The sequence below is a fragment of the Carassius carassius genome, chromosome 27 (genome assembly GCF_963082965.1).
Source record: "Carassius carassius chromosome 27, fCarCar2.1, whole genome shotgun sequence".
Classification (NCBI taxonomy): domain Eukaryota; kingdom Metazoa; phylum Chordata; class Actinopteri; order Cypriniformes; family Cyprinidae; genus Carassius; species Carassius carassius.
The window spans coordinates 25,785,151-25,813,119 of record NC_081781.1 but is presented as its reverse complement, the minus strand read 5'-3'; the positions used below and the strand labels follow the sequence as shown (position 1 = coordinate 25,813,119).

The following is a 27,969-nucleotide window of genomic DNA, read 5'->3' as shown; positions in this document are numbered from 1 at the left end:
TTTTACTAGATTTAGAAGTAAGACCTAAATAAAAACAGTTAAACTAATTAATCAGCTCTTTGTTGTATGTTTGGCCTATTGGTTTTAGTTGTCCTATTGCTTGTAATTTGCTTGTGTCTTCAATAGAACATTAGCTGGGGCATGAGATTGCACTGTTGTAGAGTGAGAAAACAACAGCAACAACAATAATAATAATAATAAATAAATAAACAAACAAACTAGATCTCTGTTAAACCCTAGTAGTGTTTACGTATTCAAGGAAATTAATACGTAAAACACATCTGGCTAAATCCTCAGCTTCACAGATCACATGGTGTATTTAAGAACCTTTTAGTATATGTTTCAAATGATACCTTGGTTACCCTATGATCAGGGTCTTGTTTTATCATTTTGATTCATGCAAAATAAATGAGAAGTTTGTCTGAGATCACTGTGAAACCTGCAGTGAGGGCACTAAACAAGCACATATCTTTTTATGCTAGCTTTAGTGACCTAATTTTCATGGTGACTCTTAAACCTTGGCTGAAGTGTCCAGTCCTTGAGCTGAGCTGTGGGATCAATGCTTGGCCCTCAAGCCTCTTAAATGGGGCTCTATCCAGGGAAAAGCTTGAAGTCGCCCAGAATAAGAAAGAAAGAAAAAAACTCAAAATCCTCATACATTATACATGAATCTGCAACCAGAGAACAAAAGCAGGCAGAGAAATAAAATTGAACAATCTTTTTTCAAGTGCAATTTTACAAAAACAAAAGGACAAACGAAATAAGCTGGACATTGGCTCCTCAGGAGGTATTCTCATTATGCTTTCAAATCACCTGCATTGCAAAACATAAAACGAGTGGCAAAACTCCAAAAAGTGTATTTGAATCATAGCAATTAATGCTCATAAATCATAACCATTTACTAATAATGGTTATGACAAACATGTAATCAGTTATGCCCAGTAACTGTTAAAACATCGAAATCTTTTGGAATCTATTCCAGGGACCATACTTTAGACAAAATTATAGATGTTCAATATAATGGACAACAACATAGAAGCTGCCATTTAGACTAGAATTCTAACGGTCACAGAATCTCATAAGTAATAAATCCTCGAGTCCCGAGGTGGGCGTGGAAGCGCGGCACCCAGCGGGTCAAATTTACACCGGCCTGCCGGCAAACCTTCACTACGTGGTCAGATCTTACATTTCTCCGGGCAGGAGTGCCCCTGAAACAGGTCTGTAGGCATGATGTGGTTTACATGGATGCCTTCACCACCGGCTGGGGGGCCACGTACAACAGGCATGCAGTGTCAGGGGTATGGACGGGCCCCCATCTGCACTGGCATATCAATACCCTAGAGTTGTTAGCAGTGCGCCTTGCCTTGAACTGCCTCGTAGGGCGTTTGCGAGGCAATCATGTGCTGGTCTGAATGAACAACAAATCAACCGTTGCGTATATCAACGACAAGGTGGTCTGCGCTCCCGTTGCATGTCGCAACTCGCTCTCCACCTTCTCCTTTGGAGTCGGAAGGTTCTGAGGTCACTTTATGCCATTCACATTCTACCTGCTCAACTGTATGGCTGACAAGCTGTCTTGAGCTACACTCCTGGGAGAGTGGCGACTCCATCCCCGTATGGTCCAGCTGATTTGGAGATGTTTCGAAGCCGCTCAGGTAGACCTGTTGCCTCACCAGAGACCTCTCACTGCCAGTTGTTCTACAGCTGGCTGCAGGGCCTGCACAAGTATGCGTTTCCCCCAGTGAGCCTTCTCGTACAGATGCTGTGCAATGTCAGGAAGGGCGAGGAGGAGGTCTTGCTTGTGGCGCCGTATTGGCCCACTTGGACCTGGTTCCCCGAACTAGTGCTCCTCATGATAGTCCCTCCCTGGTGAATTCCTCTGAGCAAGGATCTTCAGACTCAGAGACAGGGCACCCTACCCTATGGGACCCACATCCAGACCTCTTACTTGTCTGGTCTCTGGATGGGACACGGAGGTTCTAGGCGACTTACCCTAAAAGGTAGTGGGCACCATCACTTCGGCGAGAGCACCGTCTACGAGACATGCTTATGCCCTGAAGTGGAACTTGTTCATTGTGTGGTGTTCTTCTCTGGTTGACAAGACACCCAGAGACGGCCAGTCAGGGTTTTGCTTTCCTTTTTGCTACAAGGGCTGGAGCAATGGGTAAGCATGACCTGGTCATCAGGATCCTTAGAGGGGCCAGGTGGTTGAATCCTTCCAGGAAAACTCTGCTCTTGCTTGCATTGGCTTCCATCAAGACGGAATTGTCACCGGCCCGGTCTCTCAGCAAAAACATGGTATGCATTGCACCTGCTGCCTGTTTATGCTCACGCTGTGATCAGCTGTAGCTGGATGCAATATTTGCATGGCAATGTGCATTGGCTCGTTTAGTTTACACTCGAAGTAGATTGGTCTATCAAAGCAATATCCCAATTTATTGTTCATCCAACATGACGTCTCTGTTCCCTCCTTCAGGGAAAAAGGGACACCATATGTAACTGAGATGTTACTGGACAGACACATTTATAACATAACTTGCCCTACATCTGGAGAGCTTTGTGTTCAAAGGGCAGATGTGAGCTCCTAGAAGTTTTAAACTGCACAGGTTTACTGCATGCCACACACGTGTGAAAGAGCTTTAACAGCACGTGTTCTGGAGACTCCATCACAATGAAAACAAAGATGCCAAAATGCAATCACACGCAAATGAGCTTCTCAGATACCTCTAATTGCTATTAGTATTATAACAGTGCAAAATATTTTGTTAATTTGTTATTTCAATTATGAGTTGGCATTTGTAAAATACGAGACAAATCACGTCCCGTATTGACTTGATATGGGATGCATCATTTTACCTTTAAATATTATTAAATATTTTAAGGGACGGGTGGCAGCCGTAGTGTCTGTATATATTTACTTTTGCACTGTAAAGTACCGCTTACTTAATTTGTATCTTTGTTCTATTGTTTTTATTTGATATTGCTTGTAATTTGTTAATTTGTTCTTATTTTATTGACTGTTTACGTGCTTTTAATGATTGAACTTTATATTAGTTAGACTAGTATCATTTTTCTCTATGACTGTAAATTGGAATTAATAATTATGAAATGTTACTGGTATTAAAATTATAGTTTTATGAAAAGACAAATATCACATTTCAGCCTTTAAATCCATTTAAGAAAAGGCATGAGTCAAAATCATGAATGATTATTGTACATATAAATGGTCTTAAAAAAAAAAAAGAAAGAAAAAAACCCTGACAAAACTGACAGACAGGCTTCCAATTCACTCTCTGACAGCAGATGGTGCTTATTGAAAAACAGAAATACAGTACAATACCTGTACACAAAGCAGTGAGTGCTGTGCTATAATAAACACAACTGTAGGCTATTAGGCATTACACAGAGGTTAGATGAAAAGAAAATGCCATTGAAACTTTTCTTAAGACTGTCAGTTCCCTTTGGAGACACATTTGTATAAATGCTTATGTTTTGGAACAGCCTTTGACGTCTTTAAATGTTGCTTCTGTAGGCAGCTCACCAGGTTTTGGAACAAAGCAAATGAGATCAAAGAAGCAATTGAGGAATGAACATGTTTGTGAAAATTTTTGGGCACTGTACAGATGGAACAACATAATCACTCAACGAGTGTTTCAACCGTGGAAAGACAGAGAAGGTAATCCACTCACTAGTGTCCATAAACTAGTGAAAGAAATGTAATGCAAAAATTACATTGATATATTTACTCATACTTTTTTTATTATAATTAATAAAGATTATATATAGATATAATGTTATTATAAAAATGGTCTAATATAAACTTGTATACAAAACAATTGTTAGGGTTTCCTGTATAGTTTAATTTAGAAAAATGTAGAAAAAATAAAGTGTACATTAACATTTTTTTTTTTTAAGAATCCTGTTTTTTCCGCCACTGCATAAATATGAGACCTGTGCTGGGCCAACATACCTTTTCCCAAACTAATTTGTCTATGCTAGGTCAATTATATTATATACATTGCACGCTACAGGCACAGAGTGAAATCCAGACTCTTGAGAAACAAAACCACAGGATCTCACTCAGAATTCTTCAGTGTCTCCAAATGTAGTTCTTGTGAGGATGTACACAGATCTGAGCTCAGTCTTCAGGAGTTGTCCTCATATACCATGACTTCTCAGTGATGTAGAATGCCATGAAATATTGCTTCCACACTGAACCCCAGGGAGCCTATTATCCCACTCAGTGGATTTGCTAAGTAACAAAAGAGACACCATTCAGTCCTAACAACACTATGTTTCTAGTGGACCCTGCACGGGTAGACTTAGCACATGCCTGACACACACAAAAGCTATTTACCAAATTTAATCACATCAAGGCTTTAAGCAATTGCACATGTACATTTAAATGCTGCCAAATTGGCAGGTAGACTGAGAATTACTTGCGGTGTTGATAGAGTGAGGGAGTATTTTGCATTTAGGCATTGGTCTTAAGAAAAGGGCTAAAAGTAGTGAGATTGTAATAATGCCACAAATGGACTGTTTTTAATGAATACTGAAAGCTTTTGAAAGGCTGTTGTTTTATGTATGAATTCATTATGGGCAAATTGCATCTTCTGGAGCAATACATACCACAGTTTGTGTCTTCTTAATGGAATTTCAGGCTGGTAAAAACTTCATTAAAAAACTTCATTACAGAAATGCACTGATAAAGTGTGATGCGTGGCATTCATTTACAATTCAATATACTAACACAAATTAGTGTGTACACAGGGTTTTTGTGTGTGTGTGTTCTTACAATGTGTTTGTTTGATGTATAAAGGTAACTATGAAGATCATGAACTCACTGGACTAAATATTGCTTTCACTGGGTACTGCAAGTACACTTTTTAACATTTTACACCAGTCAGTTAAGATGCCTTTCAATACAGTCTTAACCCAAATAAGGTCTGCTATAATTTTTGCTGCCTGGTACAAAATTTGTAGATTGTCATGTACTTATTTTACTGTTAAACATCTTGTAATTGTTAAAATAGCAATTGACAAAGCAAGCCCAGTCCCAAACGACACTGACATGGTCTTGCGGCCTTCACGAGTGCTCTTTGTGGATGCTCTGCACCCCTGAAACACCATTATACCTAGCTTGCACTGGTGCAGACTATATAGTGGACTATTACCCAACAGTTCATCATGTTGTGGACTCGGAGGAGGACCACAGGAGCTAAAAATGCCATTTGGGCCAAGGCTTTAAAACCAACCTACAACCGACCAACCAAAGTACTTGTTGGCACCAGTCGGCAGAGAAACTACTTGCAATTGTAGGCTCCCCTTTTATTTGAACTGGATGTCAGAACATGACATAAACTGACCCAAAATTGCCAATCAATACTCTCAATCATGGCCAAAAATGCCAAACTGTTGGGGCCCTATTTTAACGATCTAAATGCAAAGTTTAAAGGGCATGGCGGAGCTGCACTCAGGGCATGTACAAATCCACTTTTGCTATTTTAACGATGGAAAAACAGTTGGCGCATCCGGGAGCATTGGTCTAAACGGGTTGTCCCTATTATCTTAATGAGTAATGGGTGTTTTATATATGAGTAATATATATATATATATATATATATATAAATCTTATGCATTGCAATCCTTTAATTTTTAATATTTGCCATATTTGTGTGCTGCTGTGCATCCCTTTTAAGCAGTGTGTACGCTCTTTAAATAACAAAGAAAAAACATTGCGCCCGACTTTAGACCAGGTTAGACCATTCTCACCCCTCTGTCTCTGGCTGAATATGTGTCTGTGTCTCCCTGTCTGGTTGGTCTTGTGCCCTTGTTCTGTCTAGTCCTTGTAATTCCATGTTCTTGTCTTGCTCCTTGTTTTAGTAATTTGTTCTTGCCTTTTGCTTTAATTTATAATATTTATTTAGTTTTTCTAGTCTTGATTCTTCGTTTTGTTTGGTTATTCTGAGTTGGTTAAATTGGTAATTTCTTATTTTGCTATATAACTTTTTATTAGTTCATTGATTTATATTTTTCTTTGTCTTGAGTTTAATTTGTGTTTTTGTGGAGCTTTGTCCTGTCTAGTCTTGTTCGAGTTCCTGACCTGTCCCTGTGTTCTGCCCTGGTTCTACCTGCCTGGCCCTTGGTCTGTTTCAGAGTCGTTGGTCAACAAGTGTCTGAGCTCTGCTCTATGGTGCCTTGTGTGGTCTTCTCTATCAGCCTGGTCTTGCTGTCCCCTCTGTTGCCAAAGTATTCTGCCAGTTGTTTTCTGAAGCTTCCCAGTGGCCTTCCCTAACTGTTTGTTTACTGTGTCCCTGTTGTGGTATCTATTGTGCACTTCACTACCTCTTGTATCAGTCTTCTGTCAATAAACCCTTCTTATATCGCTCTGCAATTGGGTCCTTCTTTCTAGATCCCTGACACAGGTTGCATTCTGATCTCTTTCTAAATATAACTGTGGTTCTGCACGATACCACCAAGGTTAAGAGGGTGGAGATGTAACAAAGCAAGACAAACGTGTATCGCTTCAAGAAGAAAATGTGCTTCTGCTAGTGTATAGTTTTTCCCTCATATACCTGCAATGCCCAAATAGCAATTTAACAGTTGAAGAACTGAATCTCTGTGAATGCATGTCCTCAAGGCAGTCCCTCTCATTATGAAAGCATACATGTAAACAGCACATGGAAACACAGATCCATTAGCACATACACTGGTTACATGTTTGGATTCTGCACTACTTGCAAAAAAACCCAGAGTAGGCGCATACACATGTAAACAAACACATGCACAATTGGTGCTAGCTGTGATTTTAAATTCTAAGGTGGTATTTCATGGGCTTTCAAAAAAGCAATATGTTGGAAGTGCAGAAAATATTCACCGTGTGGTTCAACATAGAACCATGAACATGAAAACACAGGAGTACAAGACAATCAGGGCAAATGCTCTCTCTCTCCAAAGCGTTGATGTATTTCCTCCTTGTCCAGCATCAATATCCAGACAATGGTTCATGAGAGGAGTTTTCCAATTAAATATGAGTAGGTCTTTCAGAGACTGACCTATTTGTAATCACTCTTTGTAATCTTGTAATCACCGTTCTTACACCTGTGTGGCCAACAGCCAAGCCATAACAGAGAGAACACAGCGATACAAGTGCAAAATGTTAAAAATATATTTTCTTTAAATTAGGTGGTTTCCAGATAAAAGTTTGTCAAAACATATTTTACCTTACTCTAGCAACAGAACAAAAAAGAAGAGAATAATATTTTATTTATTGTAAGGGAAAATATAAGCCCATAGGTAAATATTTTAATAAATTATAATTAATGGGATCAATTAGCTAATTTAAGGAATTCTTCACTTAATTCAGTATTTGAAATTCAGCAAATCATCAGCCTAATCGCACAATGTGTTTTATTTTACCATGCCTTTGCCACAGCATGGCAAAAACTCCATTAAGGATTTCTTCTAGGTCAGCATCATCTTCACATCAGAAATTGTAATTGTATGCTTTCTGTTCATAGACAATGGTCTTTAAGTTGCAAGGATGTCACAAAATCAGAAGATAGACATTGGGTGGGAAAATGTACTTTGTCTTCTAGTATGGTGAGCTTCATATGAAATTTGATTGGTTGTTTAATGAGAAAACTCTTGCGAACTAATACAATCCAGATTAAGCTAATATAATACACAATAACATTTAATAATTTAATATCTATAATATCTCAATATATATTCCCCCAAAACAGCTAAAACAAATATAAGATATACCATTATATACATATATACACTGTAATTCCACAGACAACTTGACATTCATTAATGCTCATTAATTGATGACCACAAACTGGTCACTCGTAGAATCACTCTTACAGACATTTTCGGATTTTTCTGAGTATTTCTTAGAAACTAGTGGACAAATGCATGAACTTGTGTTCATGACATAGCAGAAAAAAGATAAATAAAATAAAACCTTGATGTCAAAGACATTTGGTTTACCCTTTGACTGCAAATACAGAAAAAATAAACCACTTTTTAATTCACAATTTATTTTCATTGTTTGTTTTCTCTGGACACTAGAGAATATATATTTGACTGAACAGCAGTGCAGTACATTGCATATTACCATTAGGTTTGATTATTGCTGATACTCTTGTGTTTTATTTCATTCATTGTACAACATTGGGTGATAAAAATACTGAGGAAATTGAATGTGATGTGACAAATGACATTTGGAGTCTCTTGACTGTGTGCGATCTCTCTTGGGAATATGTCTCTGTAAGCAGGACTAGTGCATGCTCAGGGGTGCACATAAGTGGTGCATATGTGTGCATGCACAACCAAATAAAAATAAATAAATGCGCTCAGTAATAAGTTCAGACCACTCATTTGGATACAAAATGTCTGACAGCTGTTAATCACTGTTTTAGTTAATATAAGATTTTAAATGAACATTTCATTCATTGATGCGCTTCACATTTGGCAGCACTAAAACGGGCAGTGGACAGACTTGCTGGCAACTGGCCAAAATAAAAGCTTGCTGATATTAGGTTTGAAAATTCCTATAAAAAATGTAATAAAAAAAAGAAAGAAAAAAATGTACAATATAATTATTGTATTATGTATTATACAATAGTTGTATTTATATTGTTCACTCTTTTATTTAAAAAATAATAATAATAGCATTGTCACAGTTTATTTAAAAAAACAAAATAAAGCACAATAATACAATTATTATTATTTTATTTTTTCATAGTTATATTTAATGAGTCACACTATGCAGTGTGAGCACCAAACCAATTCTCCAGGTGCTCTTAAGAAAACCAGACTGAAAAACATGTGTGCACCCTGTGCATGCTGGCAGTTTGCAGGGACAGCATAAAGAAGACGAGATAAGAGAGTTGTAAAAACGGAATGAGAGAAATCATGGAAGGTAGGTACTATTTTTCAGTTAACCTTTCTCATTGATAAAGACCTCATCAGGGGATGCCTATAAATTCAAGCCAATTAAATTAATTGTTGATTAAGCAGAATGAACAAAGGTGCCTGTCTACTCCATGCACTTTTACAGATAGTGAAGGGAAATTTACCACAAAATCTATGTAAAATAATATATGTACTCTACATAGAGCAACATCTGTTGGTATATGATATTTACTATGATCCATTATTAATTATATTCATAATTCTTTAGTATAATTTATTCAGTACCACAATGTGGTGCTGCCAAATTTATCACTGACAAAGTTCCATTTCAGTTAAGATTTTGCCACAGAAAACATCACACACCAGGGCAGCTTACTAGGTTCTGGAACAGAGCCATTGACATTTAGCCCCCCCACTAGTTCAATCAAAGGATAGAGAACTTCAGAGAATTTCAAGAACAGCTTGATTTGCTATCAGCCCAACAGATAGAGGATGTTGTGTGTGTTTGTGTGTGTGAACAAGAGAATCAGATCTCCATGAAGGCTGTCTTCTTTTCTGCACCAAATCTGCAACAGAATGACGGTTTGCCCAAAGACTTCTTTAAAGTTAGACATGCCAAAGTACACCCAATCTTTCTATCTCCCTCTCTCTCTCACTCTCTCTCTCTCTCTCTCTCTCTCTCTCTCTCTCTCTCTCTCTCTCACACACACACACACACACACACACACAAATATACACGCCACTATATACACTCCACTCCATATCTCACTCCACCTCTACCACAGCTCTGACACACTCTTTCTTGTTGGTGAACAGACGGATGAAGAGATGCTGCTGTCTCTTTTTATTTCAGTTTTCAGTTACGATCCTCTTAAGGGTCTATGTGATCGTGGAGTTGTTTTGGAATAATAATAATTAAAAAAATGCACAACTACAAGTGTGATATTACATTTATACAACAGATCAAAGGGACAAGTGTGTAAATAACAATGGGGTATATCTTATGTGCGGAACAATTTCCTTCTTCCATAGGTTCAATTCTCAAGATGACAGTTCACCAGATGAGCCAAAGCCTTCGTTACCAATTAGATAATATCACCTTAAAACTAGTTCCCTATCTGTCGGTCACTACGAGTTATGTCGAACGACATATGGGGTCTCACTGCAATCATCTCTGAGTTTAAGATAAAATGCCAATGAAAATTGGCTAGTGGATTTAACATACCTGAGCCACTCCCCGTGCCAACGGGTATAAATAGGGCGACAGGTGCATCCACTCATTAGATTTTTGCTTTGGAGCCGAGTGGTTGTATGAAAGCTGTTCTACTCCACAAAGCCATTCATCTGCTGTGTCGGGGAGCTGTTCTGGTTGGCGGTACGGCGCAAACAGTGGTGTCCCTTTCAGCGATTCCCCTGGGCACTTCAACTAAGAGAGCAGATTTCCTAAAAGAGCAAATCACGGACGATTCTCGTCTTTTTAAAGGCGCCGTTTCGTCCGCGTCCTTCTGGATGCGGTCTTTTCCTGTTCTCTGACAACGGCCACGATCATTGTCTTCTGTGTCTGGGCATTCAGCACGCTGAAGGAGTACTCTGAAGGTGTACTTGGTTCCGCAAAACGCCGCCACTGGGAGGAATAGTCCGCGCCTCTCACCCAAGGCCTGTACGCTGTAAGGCTTACAGTGCTGCGGGCCAAGCTGCCTCTGCTCTGCATGCCATGGCTATCCTGCAAACTCACCAAGCCAAGGCTTTAACAAATGCACAAGGGTAGAACCAACCTGAGGTTGATGCAGGAGCTGCGCACGGCGACTGACCTCACCCATCCAGGTGACAGAAGTCACGATGCAGTCCCTAGGGAAGGCGATTTCCACTCTGGTGGTCCAGTAGTGCCGTTTCTGGTTCAGCCTGGCCTGTATGAGATTCTCGACGCTCCCATCTCCCAGGCTGTCCTGTATGGCAACGCTGTCAGGGGCTGTGCCCAGCAGTTCCTGACAGAACAACAGCAGACTGAGGCCATACAGCACATCTCGCCACGACGTGATCCTCCGGTTGCCACCATTCCGTCGCGGGCAGTGCCACAGCCTGCTCTTCGCCTGTGGGCGCCCCCCTGCATCCTCCATACCAGCCCCCCCCCCGTGCTGAGAGTTCTTCGAGGCCGCCGCGTTGAGCCCCGCGCAGGAGAGCTGCCCCCCCCCCCCGTGTCACTTCCGGCTGTGAAGTCCTCTAGGAAGACGACTAAGCAGCCCTGACACGAGCAACTCGGAGATGTGGGAGTCTGCTCTTCAGGAGCTGGCGGAGACAGAGCCACTCCTTTCCCCGGAGGAGGGCCGGGTGGAGAATCCTCAGTTTTTGTTTCTTTCTGTTCCGCCGCTGGTCCAATGGCCTGCGGCACCCACTTTTTCATAAAGAGCAATTTCCCTTTCCTCCGAGTTGCAAGGCTCGCGGGTTGACGATGAGCGACGCACTGCCTCCTCATTCTCACCCACGACGTCCCCTTTCGCCAGCGGTCAAGAGGTCGCGGTTCGGAGACGCAACGCCTCTCCACGCGTCTCTGGCCAGTTCCTCCGGGAACACGAGGAGTGTGGCTGTGATGACTCGGAACGCGATGTCTTCTGGGCCATCCGACACAACTCCACATCGCTGCACCACTGCGGGTATGTCGACTGTCCCTTTGGTGCCACTTGTACGGAATTTGGGAGCGTGGCTTGCGCTGCCCAACCCGTCACACTGGCTCATTCGGACGGTCCGACTCGGTTACGCGATTCAGTTCGCCCGGGGACCTCCCAAGTTCAATGGCGTGCTCGAGACTTCGGTGGCAGTCCGGGAAGCCTTTGTCTTGCACTAGGAGATTACTGTCCTGCTGGCAAAGGATGCAATTGAGCCAGTCCATCCAGCCGAGATGAGGACAGGGTTTTACAGCCCTTACTTCATCGTACCCAAGAAAAGCGGTGGCCTTCGGCCTATCCTGGATCTGCGAGTCCTGAATTATCAAATGCGTTCAGCCCCAGGACTGGTTTGCAGCGATCAACCTGAAAGACGTGTACTTTCATGTCTCGATCCTCCCTCGCCACAGACCGTTTCTGCGGTTTGCATTCGAGGGTCAGGCATGGCAGTACAAGGTCCTCCCCTTCGGGCTCTCCCTGTCCCCCCGTGTCTTTACGAAGGTCGCGGAGGGCGCCCTTGCCCCACTCTGGGAAGTGGGCATCAGGATCCTCAACTATCTCGACGACTTTATGGCCCGGTCCCGAGAGCAGTTGTGCGATCACAGGGACTTTGTGCTCTGGCACCTCGGTCAGTTGGGGCTTCAGATCAACCGAGAGAAGAGCAAGCTCTCCCCTGCGCAGAGAATCTCTTATCTCGGTATGGAGTTAGACTATGTGAGTATGACAGCACGGCTCACCAGCGAGCGTGCCCAGTCAGTGCTGAACTGCCTGAGTTCCTTCAGAGGCAGAACAGTGGTACCACTGAAACACTTTCAGAGGCTCCCGGGGCATCTCCAGATGGTCCAGCTGATCTGGAGTCGATTCGGGGAAGCCCAGGTAGACCTGTTCGCTTCCCACGAGTCCTCTGACTGCCAGCTGTCCCAGGCCCCCCTGGGCACAGATGCACTGGTACACAGCTGGCCTCGGGCATTACGCAAGTATGCGTTTCCCCCAGTGAGCCTGCTCGCACAGATGCTGTGCATGGTCAAGGAGGACGAGGAACAGGTCCTGTTGGTTGCGCCTTACTGGCCCACCTGGACCTGGTTTTCGGAACTCATGCTCCTCGTGACAGCCCCTCCCTGGCGCATCCCCCTGAGGAGGGACCTCCTCTCTCAGGGGCTTGGCACCATTTGGTACCCGCGTCCAGATCTTTGGAACTTCCATGTGTGGCTTCTGGATGGGACGTGGCAGACCTAAGTGATCTGCCACCAGCGGTGGTAGACACTATACCTCAGGCTAGAGCCCCGTCTACGAGGCAGGCTTATGCTCTGAAGTGGAGTCTGTTCACGAATTGGTGTTCTTCTCACCGAGAAGAACCCCGAAGATGCCCGGTCAGGGTCGTGCTTTCTTTCCTGCGAGAAAGGCTGGAGCGTGGGCTGTCACCCTCCACCCTGAAAGTGTATGTGGCTGCCATTTCAGCCCATCACGATGCAGTGGACGGCCGGTCCCTGGGGAGACATGACCTGATCGTTAGGTTCCTGAGGGGTGCCAGAAGGTTACATTCTCCTAGGACACCCCTGATTCCCTCCTGGGAACTTGCTATTGTCCTGACAGGACTTCAGAGGAGTCCCTTTGAACCGCTGGATTCAGTCGAGCTTAAGTTCCTGTCTCTCAAGACAGCGCTCCTGATCGCGCTCACTTCCATCAAGAGGGTCGGGGACCTCCAAGCATTTTCAGTAAGTGAAGAGTGCCTTGTGTATGGGCCGGCCTACTCTCACGTTGTCCTGAGACCCCGGCCGGGATACGTGCCCAAGGTTCCCACCACTCCCTTCCGAGACCAGGTGGTGAACCTGCAAGCGCTGCCCCTGGAGGAGGCAGTTCCAGCCTTGGCATTGCTGTGTCCCGTAAGAGCGCTTCGCATATACGTGGACCGCACCCAGAGCTTCAGAAGCTCTGAGCAGCTCCTGGTCTGCTTTGGAGGTCAGCAGAAGTGGAAGGCTGTCTCCAAGCAGAGGTTGGCCCACTGGATAGAGGAAGGCTCGCCTTGGGCATGGTACCCCAAGGCAAGCCGTGCCCCCTGGGGGTGAAGGCCCACTCCACACGGAGTGTGGCCTCCTCCTATGCACTCCCGCACGGCGCCTCTCTGGCAGACATCTGTCGAGCTGCGGGCTGGGCCAACACCTTCGTGAGGTTTTACAACCTTCGTGTAGAGCCAGTTTCTTCCCGTGTGTTGAGTAACAGGTAAATTGGTGGGAAGGGCTGGCTGGGTGTCACGCTTGCTGCGCCATTCCCCCAACACAGGGATGCGAGCGCCTTTCTTCTCCCAGTAGAGTTCCCTGGTTGGCGCACCCTGGATGAGCATCCTCCAGCACCCTCGGCAGTCAGACTTGGCGGAGTAGTCTGTCGCCAGGCCCAGTACTGGTGTTAGCATGCCCAGAGCTCCGGTCAGCCCCTGTACTGGGCTAGGTGTCCATATGGCTTGATACCCTACAGGTAATCCCATATGTGTATTTTTCCACGGTAAGGTTTCCCTCTTGGCAAACCTGTGTCTTCCCTTGACATACCCATTCCATCCCTACTCTAAGGTAGGACCTGCCTCAGAGACCCCTTCCATATGTAGAACTGCCCCCTGGGTCAGTCCATATCAGTATCTCCACATGTCACCTCTCTACGGGTAGGATGTGGTCTCCGTAGCGACCTTTTCCTAAGGCTTGCTTCCCCATTGTCTTGCCAAGCTGAAAGAAAAAATAGGGAAGATTTGAAGCAATCTTTCTCCACAGGGTTGTGAAAGTGTTCAGGTTGTGGCGTTTTCCATAGGACCCCATATGTCGTTCGACATAACTCGTAGTGACCGACAGATAGGGAACGTCTCGGTTACGTACATAACCCTCGTTCCCTGATGGAGGGAATGGAGACGTTATGTCCCCAGGCCACAACCTTGAACCGGTCGCTGTTGCCGGGACACGTTCTCGGCTCCTCAGCATAAAACCTAATGAGTGGATGCACCTGTTGCCCTATTCATACCCGTTGGAATGGGGAGTGGCTCAGGTATGTTAAATCCACCGCTCTTTTCATTGGCGTTTTCTCTTAAAATCAGACATGATTGGCCTCCCAAGTGAGACCCCATATGTTGTTCGACATAACAGGGAACGAGGGTTACGTACGTAACCGAGACGTTATGCAGGTACACTAAGTTGCTTCATCAAAGTTAAAAAAACGTGTTGTACGTATGTTGTATTGTATGTAGAATTTCATGAGAGAAAGAGAACTACTGAGGGAGTGTGATTACTAACATCTAATACATTATTAATTTTTCAATCTTATATTCATAATAAAAAGTTAGTTTGAATGTCCATTGAGGAAAGCTATATCTCTGTCGCAGTATTCTTTCAGAGGTTATGGGAATTTACCATGACAGTGTTGGTCAATGCACTTGTCAGTTGGGTCTTTCAAGGTGTTGTTTAGAGTAAAAATAATAGGCTTCATTTATAAAGCGTTTTGATTTGTAAAAAAATTTCTTTGACGTGGAAAAGTGCTTAGTATCACGTCAGGGTCTGAGCAGATGTACGCACTTTTTCTTGTTTCAGTACTGCAGGTTTTTGAAAATTTAAGTTGCTCTTGCAAATTGGATTGGATCAAAAAATTGGATGATGGCAGGTGATCTTTTATATGTAAATTAATTAATTAGGATTCATTTACAAGGCAGAGAGCTTACGAGAGAAGATCATAAGATAAAATTTAGGATGGTTTCTGCGCAACATTTTATAAATGAGGCCCAATATCTTTGTTTATAACCTTGTTTTGGTCTATTTTAATATAAAAGGATTTTGATACTCATTTTGACCATTTCAGAAAGGTATTTTGATACTTTTAAAAATGCATATGTTATCCCACAAGACTATTTAAGATGAACTTGGGAAAAGCAAACAGCTGTTCACAAACTGTTTAAAAATAAATGGTAACTAGTGACATTAATTATTATAAACACTTTTACTTATATCTTTATATAAGTATTAAGCTAAAAGCTTGACCTTGAAGATATTTATGCAAGATACATATTCTTATTTTTGTCTTTTTGAATATGGGGTGAAATATGCTTATGCAAGACTAAACCATTGACCATTAAAATACAAAAGAAATGAAAGAATAGCTAAAAGCTGAACAACAAGATTTAGATATTTAGAGATTTAGATTTAGATATTTCGATAGTATTTTGTTATTGGAATATTTGGATATTTAGAAATTGCAAGTGTAAATCCAAAGATATTCTATAGCTCCATCAGAAGCATCATCACACACACATTCATAAGGTACCATGGACCTTAACACATCATAGTAAAGGTGTGTTGGTGCATCAGCATATGTGGTCTCCCTTGGAGACAAAGCATCCACTATTAGAAAGAATAACCCATCCAAAGATGGCTGCAAGTGAAATCTCATTCATAATTTAATAATCTTGGGGGAGACACTACTGGCTTCTTGGCATTCCGATGCCTTCCAGCAATGAACAGACTGTGTGTTTGAGAAAACCAGGTATAGCAGGCTGGTATTATGAAATAACTCCATTATACATATGAATATGTAATCTTGAAGAGATACAATGCAGTGTATACTATAATAAAATTATTATGATAAAATAAACATTTGGAAACCAGTCTAAGTGAAACAAAAGTTGTTTACATATGAAACCTGTCTGCTGAAACTTGGTGTTCATCATGGCATATTATCCACTATTTATGAAAAGCAGTAAGCAGTGTGTATACTATGTGCAGTATGTGGATGTTCCACATATAAAGAATACCCAGATGACCTACTGCATTTTTAAACTGTGCAGTACACACCTAAAGCTCACTGTATCCCACAATACAATGGGCTTGACCGGAGGTTCCATTAGCAGGTTGACGAATAAGCCAGAAGCAATATCAACAACTATTTTTTTCCCTCCATTGCATCTTTATTTTTAAGATAATGGACATGAATTAAACATGCAACAACATAATAAACAATGCAGCACGCTACTGTTTGAAACAACTGTTGTATACTGTATCTTTATGACTTATAGGGCTATCACTTTGAGCTATTTTTGTAATGAGTGTGAGATCAGGATGTAGCTAGCAAACACACTGATGATACTGGCATGACAGTCTGACATCAGTGAATACAATCTCAATGGGATAAGAATCTTGACAGGACACCTATCTCTAGCTTGGACTCGCATACCTACAGTAAGTACTAAATGGGACTGGCCATTGAATGAATTGAATGTTCATTTCACCGATTTTTCCTTTTTTTTTTACTTCAAGGGAAAGAGATTACCTTTTTGCTCTTACATAAGTGCTTGGCTCTGTCAGCACTATCTGTCATGCTAGGTTTGGGGTATTGCTGTTGGGGTATTTACAGCTAATGAAATATTGTAAACATAATGTATGGTGAGAAGTACCAAACAAACCTGTGTGGCAATATTAATACTAAGACTGCTTCATTATTTTATTGATCAGAAAAGGTCAGATGTAAAGATGTCAGATGTTTGACTGGGAAACAAGACAAAAACACATATATTACATATTAATTTAAAGGTTTCATTTAGCAAAATAAATGTGATGATCTTAGGTTGGGGAAGTTTCACACCCACGCACGGCATCTCACAAATCTGTGTTGAGCACAGCTGATCAATGATCAATGACAGTTTATCACTTTATCACTCTATACTAAAAAAGAAGAAGGTTATTTCAACAGTATCCAGGTATGAAATAATGGTGGCCAATGAAAACAACAACAACAACAAAAACAACAACAAAACAACAACATATTTGTATGAGAAATGCACCCATCTATTCTTTCAGCAAAACCTTTGAAGAACAAGAAATATTACGCTGGTTAAGAGCAGGCTGTATTAATCTTCTCTGTGAGGCTGTGAAGCTATGGCTTGAGCTCTTTCTGTATGATCTTCACAAGTCTTGTTCTGTCCACATGCTTTGATGCCTTCTTCCTGAACATGTGCAATTTAACACACCTAGGGGCTCTTGAGTGTCCTCTATTTATCCATGAGCACTCAGGGAGATGATGAATTTGTTGCAGGGTGAGAGTGAGTGAATTTCCACAAACTCTGATCAGCGGCAGAAGGACATGGACAGACACCAAGGGACACAGCCTTTACCTCTATTCAACCCTTGGTGAGTGATTTATAGCCAGTGTGTGTCCTGAATAAATACAATCATCACCTTACATGTAACAGGGGACACACTGGACCCCACACTCCAACGTGCATGAGTATGTATGCATACATAAATGAACATACATAACACAAGTGAACACACAAACTGACCTTAATCTATGTCCTAAAAAATTCTCAAAGACAAGTTGTCTGTCCACTTCAAATGTGAAACTGCTGTTTTCACAAACCAAGTAGAAAATGTATTGTTTAATGTATACTTAGAAGAACTGAGATTTTGGACCAGTGAGTTTTTTTAATAGTCTCTGTGTACACTGGAAAAAATGTTTTTACTCAGACATTTTGCAAACAATTACAAAATATTTTAAGTAGAAAGACTAGAATCTTCTTGCAAAATATAGTCCAGTATGTGTTTGTTTATTTACCTACTTGCTTAACATGTAATACTGCATAAATAGAAACCAAGGAATTTGGATTGCATTGGATTAGCATTTATTTCATACTTAGCATATAATCTATCTACTGAAGTATCACTCAAGACTTTATTTGAAGTATCTTTATTTTGAAAACTTTATTTGGAGTATCACTTGTGCACAATGCACATTTCTTAATATTGAGCCTAAAATGTGTTTTAATATCACTATTTTAAAGAGGATTATGTGATCTTTGAATAGTATCAGTCTTTAAAATCAAAGTAATTAAAGTGCACCTAAAATATACTTGCAATAGTTTCACTTTAATACAATCAAATATACCTCAATATATCTTTAGCTGGACTACTTCCACACAATAAATTGTATTAAGTACAAAAATTAGTTGTTTCAGTTTAGCAGACTTTATGCATACCAGTTTTGTATGCTAAATGTGCAATTGCAGGGCAGTTTTTATTAAATACATAAATATGAAAATGGATTTATAGTATACTTAACATGAAATAAATGTACTTCAAATATATTTTCACTAGGGTACTCAGCTTATTAATAAATGTAGTGTTTTTGGCTAATTTGATAATATATTCAAGTTATTACAAAGTACACTGTAATGCACTGGAGGAATCTAATATCAGAAAAGCTACAGCCCAGCTATTTCTTTGAAGAAGTATTTAGATTAATTAAAAGGTACTAAAGAAAAGTTTCACTGAAACCTGCAAAGTGTCCACCTTTTTGGTAAGACAAAAACAAAATGACATAAAATAGTTAGCTCTTTACATGATTGCTAGCACACAGTTATAACTTGAAAAGTTACACTGTTTTAGCCGAGCTACTGCCACACTGGAAACTGTTGTTAAATTAGTGGTGTCGGTAGTTAGTTAGTCTGCACCACTGTTGTCATGCTAATACTCTAATCGTAAATGATTGTATCTGCAAACAGACTTGTCACCATAGGCTACAGCTATCCAAATTGATCCAAGTATATCCTCCTTGAGATGTCATTGCCCATCTCGACACTCTCCTGGGACACTCTGAGGTGTAAACAAAAATAGAGAAGTGAGATGCCACTGGGAGGACAGGTGATTCATCTCCTTGGAAAGCCAATGAACTGGCCTGCAAAGGTCTGCCTGCTGTCTGTTTTCAATCCTTATCAACAAGAGAGAAAGGCTTAATGAGTCTCACAAATTCCTAAAAGCAGCTGATTAAGAGCTTGACAGGGAGGATATAAGTGAGGAAGGAAAAGATATTCAGAAACAAGAGGCAATTTGCAGAATCAGAGTCTAAAAAGAAAAACAACCCTGCTAGACCCTTTCCATGTTGGTTCAAGCTGTTTGGTTTGATGTTCACAAACAAATCCATTACAAGGAATTCTTACAGGGTAAAAGCTTAGTTAATAAACAAAATGCAAATTCTATTATAATCTCCTCATCCATTTACTTTCCTCAGATCCTTTACTTACAGGTGAACCTCAATAAATTAGAAATGTCATTTATTTCAGTAATTCTACTCAAACTGTGAATCTTGTGTATTAAATAAATTCAATGCACACAGACTGAAGTAGTTTAAGTCTTTGGTTATTTTAATTGTGATGATTTTGACTCACATTTAACAAAAAACCTACCAGTCCACTATCTCAACAAATTAGAATACTTCAAAAGACAAAAAAATAAATAATAATAATAATAATAATAATTAAGTGAATTGTTGGACTTCTGGAAAATATGTTCATTTACTGTACATGTATTCAATACTTGGTAGGGGCTCATTTTGCTTTAATTACTGCCTCAATTTGGCGTGATAATGAGGTGATCAGTTTGTGGCACTGCCGAGGTGGTATGGAAGCCCAGGTTTCTTAGACAGTGGCCTTCAGCTCATCTGCATTTTTTTGGTCTCTTGTTTCTCATTTTCCTCTCGACAATACCTCTTGACAGGTCTAGTGAGTTTGCTGGCCAGTCAAGTACACCAACACCATGGTCATTTAAACAACTTTTGGTGCTTTTGGCAGTGTGGGCAGGTAGCAAATCCTGCTGGAAAATGAAATCAGCATCTTCAAAAGCTGGTCAGCAGAAGGAAGCATGAAGTGCTCCAAAATTTCTTGGTAAACAGGTGCAGTGACTTTGGTTTTCAAAAAACAAAATGGACCATCACCAGCAGATGACACTGCACCAAAAATCATCACAGACTGTGGAAACTTAACACTGGACTTCAAGCCACTTGGGCTATGAGCTTCTCCACCCTTTCTCCAGACTCTAGGACCTTGGTTTCTAAATGAAATGCAAAACTTACTCTCATCTGAAAAGACAGTCCAGTTCTTCTTCTCCTTAGCCCAAGTAAGATGCCTCTGACGTTGTCTGTGGTTCAGCAAATTCATTGACACTTCTGTGTGTGGTGGCTTTGATGCCTTGACCCCAGCCTCAGTCCAATCCTTGTAAAGTTCACTCAAATTCTTGAATCAATTTTGCTTGAGACTCCTTATAAGGCTGCGGTTCTCTCGTTTGTGGATCTTTTTCTTCCACACTTTTTCCTTCCACTCAACTTTCTGTTAACATGCTTGTATACAGCACTCTGTGAACAGCCAGCTTCTTTGCCAATTAATTTGACTAACACATAATAACCACTCTCCTACACGGTTTCTTTATTTGTTTTTAACAGCAGAATTAATATTTACACATTTATGGATAAATATACATATAAACCTGTGCTGTGCTGCTCATATTTATCATGCCCCTCTCCCGCGCCCAAAACGATTTGCCTGTGGATTAGTATCCAAAACAAGGTTTTCCTGCTCCACTTCACAGTTGCCGAGTGAAAGGAGAGTTTTATAATGACAGGATACGCATTTATACAACACTTTATTCAAAAAGGAAGAGCTGCTCCTTCCGTGGGTCATATATATATCATTACGTTATTTCTGCATCATTGCACATGCACAGTTCAGTTTCAGTTTCGTGTTTCAATCTGATCGAGTGTTTACATGCACTCTCAATCGTATTAGAAGAGGAATAAACCACCCCCTCCAATCCGATCGAAATTTCATTCGGATCGAGCTCAATCGGATTGATTAAGGTGTTTATATGAACATTTTTCAATCCAATTGAGACGTCAATATGATTACAAATGGATTTTTAGCATGTAAACGTAGCCAGTGATTGTCTTCTGGACAACTGTCAGATCAGCAGTCTTCCCCATGATTGTGTAGCCTATTGAACCAACCTGAGAGATCATTTTGAACGCTCAGGAATCCTTAGCAGGTGTTTTGAGTTGATTAGCTGAATGGAATGTCACCATATTCTAATTTGTTGAGATTTAATTAGTGGGTTTTTTTGTTAAATGTAACCCAAAATCATCACAATTAGACTTAAGACATAAACTACTTCAGTCTGTGTGCACTAAATTTATTTAATACACAAGTTTCACAATTTGAGTTTAATTACTGAAATAAATTAACTTTTCCACAACACTCTAATTTATTGAGATGCAACTGTACAGTACATTGTTTCAAACCCTTTGGAGTTTCTTTCTTGGTTTAGCAGAATGTTGGCACAATTGTTTTCTATACAATAAAAGCAGTACTTAAGTCTCAAAATCAATTAATTTATTGTGTAAATTCAAATGTTTAAATCAAAAGATTGTCACTACTGACACTGTGTATCTAGTGACCATTCTCAATATGACAAGTGCTTATAAGTGCAAAAAGATCTATGGTAGAGGGGGGGATTTTTAATGGAGAACAACTTACATTTCCATCTGTTACTCACACAGATAGCTTCAGTTGGAAAGGCATATGGGCTATTTTAAAGGTACCTTTATGGTCCTTTTGAATATATGCTGTCATTAAATGGAAAATAAAAATTTAATAAAAAATTAAATCTTTTTTTTTTTTTTTCAAGGACGAAATCATACAGGTTTGACAAGACAGGTGAATTAGTGAATAACGACTGGATTTAAATTTTTGGGGGACCAGCCATGTTGCTTGTGTTTGACAATGTTCTATAGAAAAAAATGTTGGGATTATTTGTTTTTGACGTCTATAGGAAATCCCAGCCTTGCCAGTCTGCTGGGTCCTGATAGCATTGTTAACTTGTCTTGCAGTGCTCTATCTGCTTCTAACAAAACAGCGAAACAGTGGTGTCTTAAAATATGATGGCATGCAAGTTTGGACGTTGCACGGTTATTTTCAAGCCAGAAATTTTCTTGAACCCTTCTCTACATTTGGTATAAATGCCATGCTGTTTGTTTGCTCATTCATATCCATTCATTTTTCCTCTCTCTTTCTCTCTCTCCTCTACACTTTTGTTGAAGATGTGCTTAGCCTGAACTGATGAGAAATTTCAGGGAGAGCACAGACGCTTTCAGGAGCTGCATGAAAGGCGGTGGAAGAACTGGCATTATGAGTTAGCAACAAGCAAACACCTGCCATGCAAAGCACCGCAATCGCTCCAAATCAGCCAGGACACATTTATTGCCTACAGCACACAAATGCCAATGAGCTGTTCAAAGTCTGAAAAGGAAAGGTGTACCTATAACACCTGACCTGTGAGAAATATAACATTTATTCAGAAGCACAAACTCATTTTGCAGTCAAATGTTTCCCCAAGCCATTTGGGAATACCTCCTTTACATAAAACCAAGTCTGAAAAATATGACAGGCCAAACGGGATTTGCCATTATTGAGTTTAAAGTCTCAGCAGTTAATATTCATACATCAATCAGTCATGGGCTACAACGGAGAGACAGGCTGAATTGGCCACATTAGTATAAATAAATAATTTATTATTCTAGAAGAGTCTATTGGAAAATATTTTTTCCCATCAGCTACTGTAGGTGCAATTTAACACTTTTTATCATCACAATTCCTCTAAACACCAATAAAGTGATTTAAAACAAAAGAAAAACAACAACTCAATACACAATTTCACATCAGCATAATTTTAAAAGAACACCACTGTAACTGTTAGAGCTGTTTATTAATAATATTTAACTAAACAAGCAAATGAATGTTTACACTTTAGACAAACAACCTCGAGTGACAGGACAACAAAGTATACCTTTGAGGGAAATTCAAATTTGCATTTCAAAATGGTCATGCCAAAGCATGTCAACATCATGGTGTGTGTTCGCACAAGTCAAATTTGTGGAAGAGTGAAACAGAAGGGCTGATTTCATGACAGTCCTCAGCTAAAGAGACTTACAGCCTCTGACAGGAAGATGGATCACTTTACTAATGCCTGAACAAATCTATAGGAGGGGATGATAATAGGTATTAAGGCTGATTTATACTTCTGCGTCAAAATTACGCCATAGCTACACCATAGGTTGTGTGTAGTACGTGCAGGCTGCGGCGTAGCCTGACATGCACCTCTCCAAAAATGTCACAGTACGTCAAATCTACGCGGACTGCAAGCACTGTGATTGGTCTGCTAGTACCTCTCCCTCCGTATATATTTGAGTAGTGAGTGTGTGTTTTGAACTCTAATATATTTTATTGTTACAAAATAAATCAAAGAACAAGTGTCTTATCATTTATTATAAAATATAGCATTACATCACTTTGTTGTCCACGACAAACAGTTGTTCTGCCATGGTACAAGTCCTTGTGGAGACTGAAACAATGACATCTTCTGCTGTTCCGTTGTCATCTCTTTTTTTGTAGTTTTAAATAAATGATCTGGGCCCGGTTCCCCAAAACGTTCTTATTGCTAAGTAGTTCTTAACCTATTCCTTAACCTCTCTCTTAACCTTATGGCACGGTTCCCGACACGATCGTACGCTAAGTATATCTTCTGTAAGTCACACTTTCGTAAGGTTGGTCTGGACCATTCGTAGCTCTCTCTTAGCGTTATTTGAGCTAATGACGCTACTGTACAGCAGTCTTTAGAAACCAGCGCAGTGAAGTACAAGTCAAACTATGGTATGTTGACAATTTTGTGGCTCAACAAAGATTTTCTGTTATTTTTTAAGACTCATAATAAATTATGTTCGCAATGGATACAGGTCTATTTATGAAGTTGACTTTATGTGGTTACAGAACTAATAAGGTGGTAATTAGCCTAGGCTTTTTCGTAATGTAATTAAAGCGAATTGGCAATCATTTTTTTGATAATTAAAATCTGGCAAACAATTTGGCTCTAAATGGCTAAGATCTTTAAATGGGTAAGCATGGTGGTGTCCAGTAAGCGACCAACTATGGCAGCAATCCAACAAGTCCTTGTATTGAATCAAAGACGGAGCCGGACTCGGAGCCGTTTAGTCCATGTCAGTTTTTTTATTCGGCAAAACTTAAGCCCTTTTGACATTTTGCCTGACGTGGCTATATTAAAGAAAATCCCCTCCCAAGACAACTCATTGTGGAGCAGCTGGACCCTCCCAGACCTGCGTTGGCCAGGCTAACACGGCGGAATTCTGCTTTAAGCCCTGAAGCCCAGCGCTACGTTTTTTATTATTATTATTATTATTTATTTATTTATTTTGCTACAGAGAGATTCATCGAGGTCGTGGGAGAGGGCTACGGCCTAATCAAGACCTCGGTGTGGAGGTGTGTCCACACAGTCACCAACGCCCTTCTGCGCCATGCCGGGGATGGTGCTTCCCCAGCATATTTTGTATCTAATTCTCTTTCTCTCTGTTCATTGTAGATAGGTTGTTTTTTATTAAAAACATAAACCAATTGCAATCAATACCGCATTAAACAGAAGTAACTGCAGCTGCTTGCCAATCAATTCTGATTGTAAAGTACCTTACCATTAATATAAAAGTATATTATATAATTTTCATAAGTCGTTAAACCCATGTCAAAAAGCGGCACAACGGGATAAGGAGGGTGGATGATTAGCGAGGGATCCCCGGTTTGTCTAACTGTCACAACATAGCCTATCGTGTGAACATATTACTGACCATTTGATAATTTAATTTATAGTCTATATTCTACTGATAACTTAAACTATGTTAAAATAAATGTTACTGTAATAATTTGAGGAATGTTTCATTTGCATAGAACGTGTTGTCTTTCTTAACGCTGTAATGCACCTTCATGTGAAGTGGAAAATCGATTGATGAGCAATCGATGCCAACTAATTCAGCACCCTGAATTTGGACAGCGCTCTTGTAACGTCGGACGTAAGAGGCAGCGTGGTAAGAAGCTTCCTAAGGGACACTTCGGGGAACACACTTAGAAACATTAACAACTTTGGTAAGATATATCTTTCGATGTCTTCTTAGCGCGCTAAGAGTGAACGTTATCGGGGAACCGGGCCCTGTTCTTTAATATTTATTTGCCGCCGTCATTGCTGCTTCTCCGACAAGCTGCTTCCTTTTCAGCTTTTGCCGTGGTCTGCTGGTTACACAAGCAACATGCCCGTGGACACTGCAGACTATTGGTTTGCATTTGTACTGCACGTAAATGTGGACAACGACGCAGAAGTATAAAAGAAATCCGACGCACATCCTATGGTGTAGAGGCTATGACGCAGAAGTATAAATCAGCCTTTAGTACTGAATTGTGTCTCTTGCACGATTTTGAGTTAAGGATTTCAAGTCAAGAGTGCACACTACTACACTACAAGAATATATGCTATGGTATTATCATGTTTTTTTTAGAGCATTGTACCTTGGAAATATTACCCTTTAAACTACTTTTGTAATTCAGTTATAAAGGTAAACAGTCTTTTTTTTTTACGTAACAATTCTGGATTCAACGTAATTCAACTCTTTATTTGATTGATTGGTTGATTACCTTTTTTATTTTTATTTTTTATTTTATTGAATTCCCCAATTAACTCAGTAATACATGTCAGTGTCACTTTATTTATAAATCTCAATTAAACAACATTAGCTATTGAGGAGTTTGCTGTATGTAATAATATGTTAAATTATGGAGGTCAAATGCACAGAAAATGCTGAAAATTTTGAGAAGAGTTTTTTGAGTGGTGTGTCAAAAGTGTTGCTTGCAAAAGCTAGGCACCAAGGACAGTCCTTTTTTGAGCTTGAAATGAGTAACAACTGCACAAAACATGACAACAAAACAAAGATCATATTGTTTTCTGCTATACCCTACATCACCTTGATCAACACAGTTATTTATCAATGTGAGTTAAATCAAAAGCAAATAAAGAGTTTAAACGGCAGATAATAAACACTACTTAATGATTAAAACAGCTTTCCGAAAAGAACAAAGGAAACAGCGCTAGCTTTAGATGATTACATCTGCAGCTACTGCAGATGTGATCATCTAAAGCTAGCGCTGTTTCCTTTGTTCTTTTCAGCTACTGCAGATGTGCACAGCAGTGTGGGGGTTAAACTAACTAAAAGTAAAAAAAAATGTAGTTCTGCTGTTTTCAAACCAGTGTGCTTCAATCAGATTATATAAAATAAGCACAGCATAGCCACAGCTTTATCTTGCCTTTAATATGCATTGACAAACCTTCACAAGCGGCCTCTGCTTTTAATTAAATGGTTGCAGCTATAAATACAAAAGCAGTAAAAGGCAATACAAAGCAATTAACCTCTTCAAAGACCTACGTCTCCTGAAGAAGGGCTATCAAGACTAACTACATTTGCTCATATTAAGGCTAAAAAAACATATTTCGTTTTTGAGAAATCAAAGAACAGTTTGCTCATTTTGCCATAAGATGCTGCCAATGCTAGCAAGGGATGGGTTCTGAAGTTGCAAATTAATTCAACTGTGAATTTAACAGGTGGAAACTGACAAGACTTTGATAATAACAACAATTACTAGAGCCATGTGATACAATAAAATAGATAAAGCTCCTACTTTAAATCATTTCAACTTTGTGCTTGTCAAACTCCACTTTTACCTACAAAATATGCTACGCTACATTAGATTTCACATTGCATTTAGTTTCCTCAGGCAAAACAAGAAAATAGCCTGAAAACTAACAAAAGCCTCTTCTTACTATTTCTTTAAGTGATTGCTCTAAAACAGTCTGGACAGCATAAAACATGTTTCTATTGATGGCATGGTATAAAAGGATAATTTTGGCTTCTTGAAGAAAAAAAAATCAATAAATCATTAAGTTTACAGGGTTGTCTGCTTGATTGACAGGATGGATGAGGCTGGGGATTAGCATTACTGCTAGTATGTCTGGACTACAGTGCTTTAATCAGGAATCTGGATTCTGAACGGAGCTCTGAGTGGCAGTGCACTCAAGAGGATGGTCTCAAACTGTGTATACAAATTAGGCTTTATTTAGGAATGTGTCATTCAACCATGTACTGGAGGACAGAATGCATGGCAGTTTGCTAAAAAGCTGTCTTGGAGTACACTCTTGAGGGAGGGTTAGGGTGCAATTGGGTCCACGCTTTTAACTTTGCTCACTTATTAAAGGGGTAAAATGATTCGTTTTTAAGTTTTCCTTTCTTTTTGGAGTGTTTCAAGCTGGCTGTGCATAGATAAGATCCCTGAAGTTGCAAAGACTAAAGTCTCAAAACCAAAGAGATATTCTGTATCAAGGTTAAGACTCTGCCACGCCCCCCTAAAACGGCTCATTCACACATGCCCCCACGTCTACTTCACGATGTGGAAATAGTTGCGTAATGTCGCACAAATGTTCACGCAAAGAAAGAAGGTGCAGTTTCAGTAACCGTAGTTAGTGTTGAAGCAGCAATGTCAGGGAGATGCTGTGTGTTTCCAGGCGAAAGCAAAAGCACTTTTGTTTGGCCTTCCGAATGTAGATGCATTTAGGAATCTTTGAGATTACTTACAACAGATGAGCAACCCATTTTATGGACCGACCGTTTCGTGAACCTAGAAGAGGAGATTATTCTGATTTTGCTACAACTATTTGGA

The 27,969-nt window shown here is 40.3% G+C and overlaps 1 protein-coding gene across 20 annotated transcripts in view; it reads right to left on the bottom strand.

The window, feature by feature from the left end:
* Positions 1-27,969, bottom strand: part of nrxn3b (neurexin 3b) — a 366,662-nt gene that overhangs the window by 78,325 nt on the left and 260,368 nt on the right. The gene's annotated exons all lie outside the window — the stretch shown is intronic.